Raw genomic sequence first — 7,366 nt, forward strand, 5'->3', positions numbered from 1 at the left:
CTTTTGTTCCCCATTCAGTTCTCAACTCACCTCCCTCAAGTTTAAATTTTTATTCCTGGAACAGCTGACCATAATAAAGAGCTGAAAGTGGTGGAAAAGTCCTGCTCAGATCTGATGGATAAAGTGTAAAGAGACATCATCTGTTAAATTCAAAGTATTCACTTCTGAGTACATGTAAGCAGCAGGTTTTCAGTTACAGCTTGACTGAATGGAAACAGATTTTTTTCCTGTCTTCTTTCTCTCTAATGTCTGGACCAGGAAATTCCCTCAAAAGTAGCAGTGTAGAAAGGTGATCGTCTTGAAAGTTTTGAAATAAACCTTTGAAGTTTATTTGAATCCAATTCTGAAGTTGGATGAATTAGAAATTGTAGACAAAGAATCAGAATTGGTACTACCTGTCTACAAAATAAAACAGGCAATATCTAAGCACAGAATTTCTCTGATCTTGCAGGAGCCATCCAGCATTCTCTCCATGTTGGCTAAATACCAAACTTCTGTGTGCAATTCTGCTGTTCTACAGTGTTTTACATTATTAGTGATGGCAAGGACTAAAGCCACATGCACAAACCTGTACTTGAACATGCACATTTGAGCCTAGGAAGTGCCTAAGAATAATGAATACTCATCTGGGAAGCAAAGGCTTTAAAAATATCTAAATTAGACTGTGTGTTTACTAAAACTGTGGTGCTGTTAAGCCTTTGTTTATTCCTAATCATAATCCCACTGCTGCTGATTATTTCTACTATTGCTCATACACACTTGTCATAACTGGAGAAATGTACACCTGCATGGATTTGCAAAAAAAATATGTTATCCCTCAGTCTTACTGACTTTACTGGACTGTTTTTTTCCAACAGGGTTGACTTTACCATAATTACTTACCAGGGTACTATTCCACAGAACCAAGGTCAGCAGAATTTGGCCACTATTCATGGAATTTCCCACAAGATTTGGTATCAGAAGATCAATTATTTCTGTTTAGCCTGTTTTCTTTAATCTCTCAACATAGATTATTACAAGCAAGAATGTATTTCTTTCTTTTTTTAATTGGGAGGAGTCTCTTGGTAAATGTTAAGTAAGCCCACAGGGCAGAAAATGAATGTGTATGTACAAGTGATATAATCTAGAATTAACTTTATACCTATTATGAATGTTGGATTAATGCAGACATACTTTTATAAATTTCAAGGCTGGAATTAATACAAGGGCTTAATTTAAGAAATTTAATCAGAATAAAGGTGTGGAACAACAGTTTTGCTGTGTAAATGTAGTGTATGCTTCCTCATCTGCCTAATCCATGTGGTTAAAAAAAAATAGGGTTTTATTTAAGCTGCTTCTCTTTGATTTATTTTCCAGCAAGCCTTTGAAAATGAAGTCTTGGTCTTTATTTTTCTTTGAAATGTGTGCTGCCTTTAATGTTTATGGAACACTTCTCAAGTGTTCAGACAGTGTAACACCACCTCGTCTGATCAGCCCTGGATTATTTGATAGGATTGAGTGGAATTTCAAAGCATGGTCTTTGGAAGAAGGTCCTCTCCTGACTGTTACTATATATGCTGTTTTATACTAGAGTGGCTGCCTTTACCATGCAGAGCTGTAGGTGTGCAATGTGATGCTTTGAGGCACTAATTGAAAAGAATTTTTATTTTTTCAGTCGTTTTGCAGAGGCCTGTTAATTTTCTCCCATTGGAGGCTGTACTCTCCTGACCATGCTGGTGACAGGGCAATGAAATACCTAGAGCTCTTGGCACATGGCATGGTGAGGGTTTGTCTGAACTCTCAGTGCATTTCCAGTTTTTAATTAATGTCCCTTGCAGCCCCACTTTGCTTTTGTGTAGCTCAGTCCTGATACCAGTGTGAGTGACCCCAAGAAGAGGTGACAGGTCTGACTTTCTAGTGAACTTGCTGCAGAAACTTCTGATGCCCCTATCCTTAAAAAGGTAAATAAAATACTTCCCAAACATTTGGTGTTTTCAGCCTGTACACTGACAATTCTGTGGATACTGCTTGTTTTTTTTGGTGCAGTCTCATTTCATGTTCTCAGCAGCTGAAACGTCTTGTAGTGTATGAATCCACTAGAGGGGAAATAAGAAGATCCTTAATATTTTATACTTAGAGCAAATAAGATGAACACAAATTCCCTGTGTTTTCCATTTGCAGTTTACATGAGTTAATATGCAACATACTCTTATCACACATGCTGTGATTTGGTATTCTGAGACAAATAGAAAATGAATGTGATTCCCTATTCAGAGGAACTATATTGAATTCAGGAAATGTTTCACATCCAAGCATCTTAACCTTAACTGTTTGCATACAGTGTGAGCAAGCACAAGTTAAGACACTTGAAACAGATACTTTTGGGGGTTTTAGCAAGGTGTGGAAAATAATATTCTTCTGTATAAGGGCAGATTTGAGCATTGCATTCATACCCAGGTGTGTGGTAATGTACTGTGAGTCCTCATTGCTGTGCCTGTGAGATTAATGCTCAGGTGCTCTTATCAGTGGCCGTGCTGGTCTCAACACAAACTGGTATTTTTTAGTCAGTAGCACCTTGCAGAGTTTACCTACTCAGGTGGAATTTGCAAGTATTTCTGCCTTTTGTATGCAAAAGAGCAGCTGTCAAGTTGTGTTACCTTTATCAAGGCTTGGCACAGAATTTGAGGCGCCTGAGTGACGACTCTGTCATTCCATCTACTTTTACATTTTCACATAGTAAAATCATGTTGCCAAAAATGATAGCTAGTCAATGCAGAATATTAAGTAACTACTTTTTTTTTTTTTTTTACCATGAAATAATATAAAATTGATGCAGTGATTTCTGGAAACCAATAAATATCATGTTGTGTGGAAATGTGCAATGAAAGGTTGATTTTTATAACACTTTATAGAATGTTGAGTCTGAATAAAACAGCTTATTTGCAAAATTAGTTTACTTTGTATCAATTTGTATTTTTATAACATAGTGCAATAAAAAGAGAATGTTGGCCATTAATGTAAGTAGATTCTACATACTTTGATTAAGAAGCACATTTTGTTTGTTTGTGCTGTAAATATGATTTTTGGAGTTTGTGAGAGTGTTTGTACAGAAGGCACTGTGGGCTGGAATTCAGTGAGAGGCATTTTGTGAAAGCAGAGTGAGTTAGGCAATGTTTTTTTTTTTTGCATAGTTATACTGTTGCCAGAAATTAAACTGGGATATGAAGATGTGTATAATGTACATTGCACTGAATGGCTCGGAATTGTATTCATTTGCTTTTTTGTTTGCTTTTCTTTCTTATTTATAATTGGTTCTGCCAGAAAGCTGTAGCATATGCCTCTCAAGCTGCTGATGCAGTAATGGAGATCCCAGGGCATTAAAGCATAATGGGAAGAAAGAAAAAGGCAAGGAAGGAAAAAAATACCCAGACAGAACCTTAGAAGCTGGGATGGGATAATTTACTGGTAGGTAAACTTTGAATTATCCACATTTCTAGGTGCTGGTGTATAGAAAGGCCAGATATTCAGGTACGTGGTCTTTCAGGTGAGAAGAAATTGTCCCCGTATTTTTTTTTTTTGAGAACACAGATTTTGGAAAGTAGTCAGAGACTTTGGATCAAACTCACAGTATTCAGGGTAAGACTCCTAAAATATATAAAAGAAAGCTGTTGAACAGCCTCTGTGTTATCTGAAGAAAGAAACCAGTCTGTTCTGAAAATCTTGATTAGATGTAATATTGAGATTATATGAAATTGAGATGATCTGGCTTTTTTCCTGTATTTCAGAGGTCTAGAGATTATAAGGTGGGTTTTAACTCATGAAAATATGAATTCCATTTTTTGCTTATATTATATGAGAACTTGGAGGCTTTTGTGTGCTTAAAATGCACTTGAGAGGTGTAATGAAATAATGCCATTGTAAAAGAATGTGTATTTCCAAATTTTATTTCCAATTTGTGTAGCATTAGGGTTTTGGTTTTGAAAATGCTTTTGTGTTCACCATATTGAACGGAAAAATAAAAGGAATACCTTGTTAATATGGCTAGATAGTTAACCTCATTTGATAAATTAACTCCCCACAAAGTGCAGCTCTGACTGGAATATCTCATGTAATGTTAAAGACTAATTTGTGAAAAAACATTCCTTCAGGATATGTTTCCTTTAAGCCATGTAGAACTGTGCCATGAAAATAAAAGCCACCAATTTTAGGTAGCTCCCTTATTTTCAATTCCTGCTGATAGATCTGTGGAAGTCAATACTAATGAAAAATGGCATTGATACAAAATGGGTTTTGCCTGGGTACCAATATCTTTCTCCTTGGCTCTCATTAGGAGATCAGACCATTATCCTCTCTCACCAAGGACCTATCTGAGCAGGAATTTTTTTTTTTAAAGTATATTTAACACATAAGCATTCCAAGTAGTCAAGCTTGGTATAGAGCAGAGAATTTCCCAAGAGAATGGAGCTGTATATATCCAATCTTTTTCACTGATTTTTTTAACCTTTAGATTGCCATGGCATAAGGAAATGTGTTTCTCATCCAGTCATAGCACAGAGTTCCATGTGGGATTCAGGGATACAGGATCATGTAATTATGAAGGTATTTGCTTTTCACATGAAGTGCAGGCTTGGTGACCACAAGAGTGGAGTAATGAATAATTTGATGCTGTGTTGGTAGAGCAGTTCTGATGCACCAGAAAGTACAGGACGGAGGATTGGCTCTCCCCCAAACAACTCTGGTGCCTGTCTGCCCAGCTCTGAATCTGCTCTGCAGAGCAGCAGCAGCAGTTCATCCCATCAGATGAGAGAGGTGCTGGGAGCCAGATGGATTTTTGGATACTTAGTAGGAGCTGGATCACCATTTCCTTCCAAGAGGTGAGAACTGGAGTGGATGCTGCCAGTGCTGGGTGAGGTAAGCTGGGTGTAAACACCTGAACTTAAAAAGCCTCTAAGCCTTTGTTAAGGCTGAACCAGATGGATTTTGGGACACTTAGTAGGAACTGGATCACCATTTCCTTCCAAAAGGTGAGAACTGGAATGGATACTGCCAGTTCTGGGTGTAAACACCTGAACTTAAAAAGCCTCTAAGCCTTTGTTAAGGCAGATGCCCAGGGGCACCAAAGCAAAGATTTCTTTCAGTACAGTGACCTTGAAGAGTCCATTGACCTTATTTCTACCAAAGTTCAGTGTCTGTGTGCTGATGGGCCTGCTCTGGGCTGTGTGGTACACCCAGATCACTCCTTGGAGGCTGTCAGCTCACATCAAGTGAAGGCTGAGCACTGCTGGAGCTCAGCTCTAACAATGGGAAGTGCTCCTGACACTGCTTGGCTATCTCACTTTGAGAGGAATCCAGTGAGGTTTATAGTCCCTGCCTCCAACTCATCTTTGATGTATTTGAGTGAGGTCAGTGCTGTGCCAGAGAGGAATCACCCCACTAGGTCCAGGGTTAGTTTTCCTGCCCAAAAGAGAACACACATCAGAACTAATGCCATGCCAATTCCTACTTCCCTTGAACATTTGTTGCTTTAACAGCAAGCATTGAAAATTAAAATTGAACTGCTCCCTTGAACAGTTACCTGCTTTTCCTTTGTATAATGCAAATGAGTTTCATACAGTGTCCTGTGTCCCCCAGCTGTGATGGGAGAGGAAGATGAGCACAGTGCCCCATCAGAACTCTGGATCTTCTGCATGAAGGGGAAAGAATAGGCAGAAATGAACTATAAAATCTGAAAATACAGGAATATAAAATATCAAACTGAAAGCAGCAGAAATGTTCACATGGCTATGCAATTTAGAATGAAAGTTTAAGAACTAGTACCTGGAGTGAAAGAACATGGATAAATGTTATGTCAATATTGAAAAGTCAGAATGAGTGAGAAAAGCTTTTGGTTTGATAGTGTAAACCTGTGGAGATTGTTACATAACACATGGGGAGAAACTTAGGTTTAAAACTGGTCTCAGTCCAAGCTGCATGGATATGTGCAGGTTGTAATGTGAGAGAAGGTCACTGCCCTGTGACTATTCAGGCACTGAAATGTGTAATACTGAAATGTGTAATCAGAAATGAGCTGTTATAGTCCGGACTGGAAGAGGGCATCCAGAGAGCAAGGACAAAAAAAAAAAAGATTGCCATCTGCATCTACCACAAACATATTGACATTTCTAACACTAATTCTGTGTTTTTCCTCTGAATAATCAAAGACCTCAGTGCAGGAATTCGTAGGGGTGGATTTGTCTCCAGCAGGGGTGACAGACAGGTGTTTCTCAGCGTGGGACTGTGCATGAAAGATGGTCAAATTATGTGAGTAAGTTTCCACATATGTCATGTGTCACTGCTTTTCCTGAAGTGAAAGATCACTGCTTTAACTGAAATGAAGGAGCAGAGCTATGCTGGGAGACCTTGATGTGCAGGTGTTACTTATACAGTGAGTGTGAAAAATTAGAGAATACCCCCACGCATGAAGTTCACTTTTTCAAATTCTGGGAGGATGACCCTCTAATGAGCACTGACTGAGTTCACTTTCAGGACTGTGCCATTCATAAAGCACTTGTCATGCTCTCCTAGCACAACATAATCAGAGCCCTGTGAGTGAGCAATAGCCTTGTTCTCATAGCAAGGAAATTTATTATCCTGTAGGTAAAATGACAACTTCATTATCATTCACTATTATAAAATAGCAGGGAGAGTAGCAGTTGAAATAAAAAGGCATCTTTTTAAATAATTCTTTTTACTGTAAGAAAATCCAATACATAAATTCATGTCATGTAACATTTTTATTAAATTATGGAGAATTTAACTTGATGTTCCGTGGCACACTTCACTGATGCTTCATTCTTAGATTTAGTGGTAACAATTTGCACTGACTGGTTGCAATATTGTGGGGTTTTTTTAAACCAGCTTTGTACCTCCTAACTGTGCAATTTTAGATTGGCAGAACTCTGCCTCACTTACTTTGCTGGCCATCCAAGGAATTGGATCTAGGCTGTGCAATTTGATGCAGCTTTGTAAACTGACTGCAGGCACTCAGTCCTGGTCACAATACAGGGCAAAATATTTGACAGATGATTAATTTCTCATGTGTTTTGCTCTTATTTCCATGAAGCCTTCACCATCCATGTGCAATTGCAAACTGGTCAGAATAAGACAAACTCTTTCTTGTCAGAATAATTATATTTACCCAACTTTTCTGTCATCTATTAGAATTTCTGAGAAAAATGCCTTTTCAGAATACATTAATTTGCTTCAGATTGCCTGTGCTGATGCCTGTCACTTTACAATTTTATAATACATGAAAATAAATAACTGACCATGATGGGTAGCTCACTAAGTAGACATAGAACAGGTGACATCCTAAGGTGTGACCCTGGTGGTGGTTAGAAAGTCCTTC

Source organism: Passer montanus, unplaced genomic scaffold (assembly GCF_014805655.1).
Source record: "Passer montanus isolate IOZ18808 unplaced genomic scaffold, ASM1480565v1 scaffold29, whole genome shotgun sequence".
Taxonomy (NCBI): domain Eukaryota; kingdom Metazoa; phylum Chordata; class Aves; order Passeriformes; family Passeridae; genus Passer; species Passer montanus.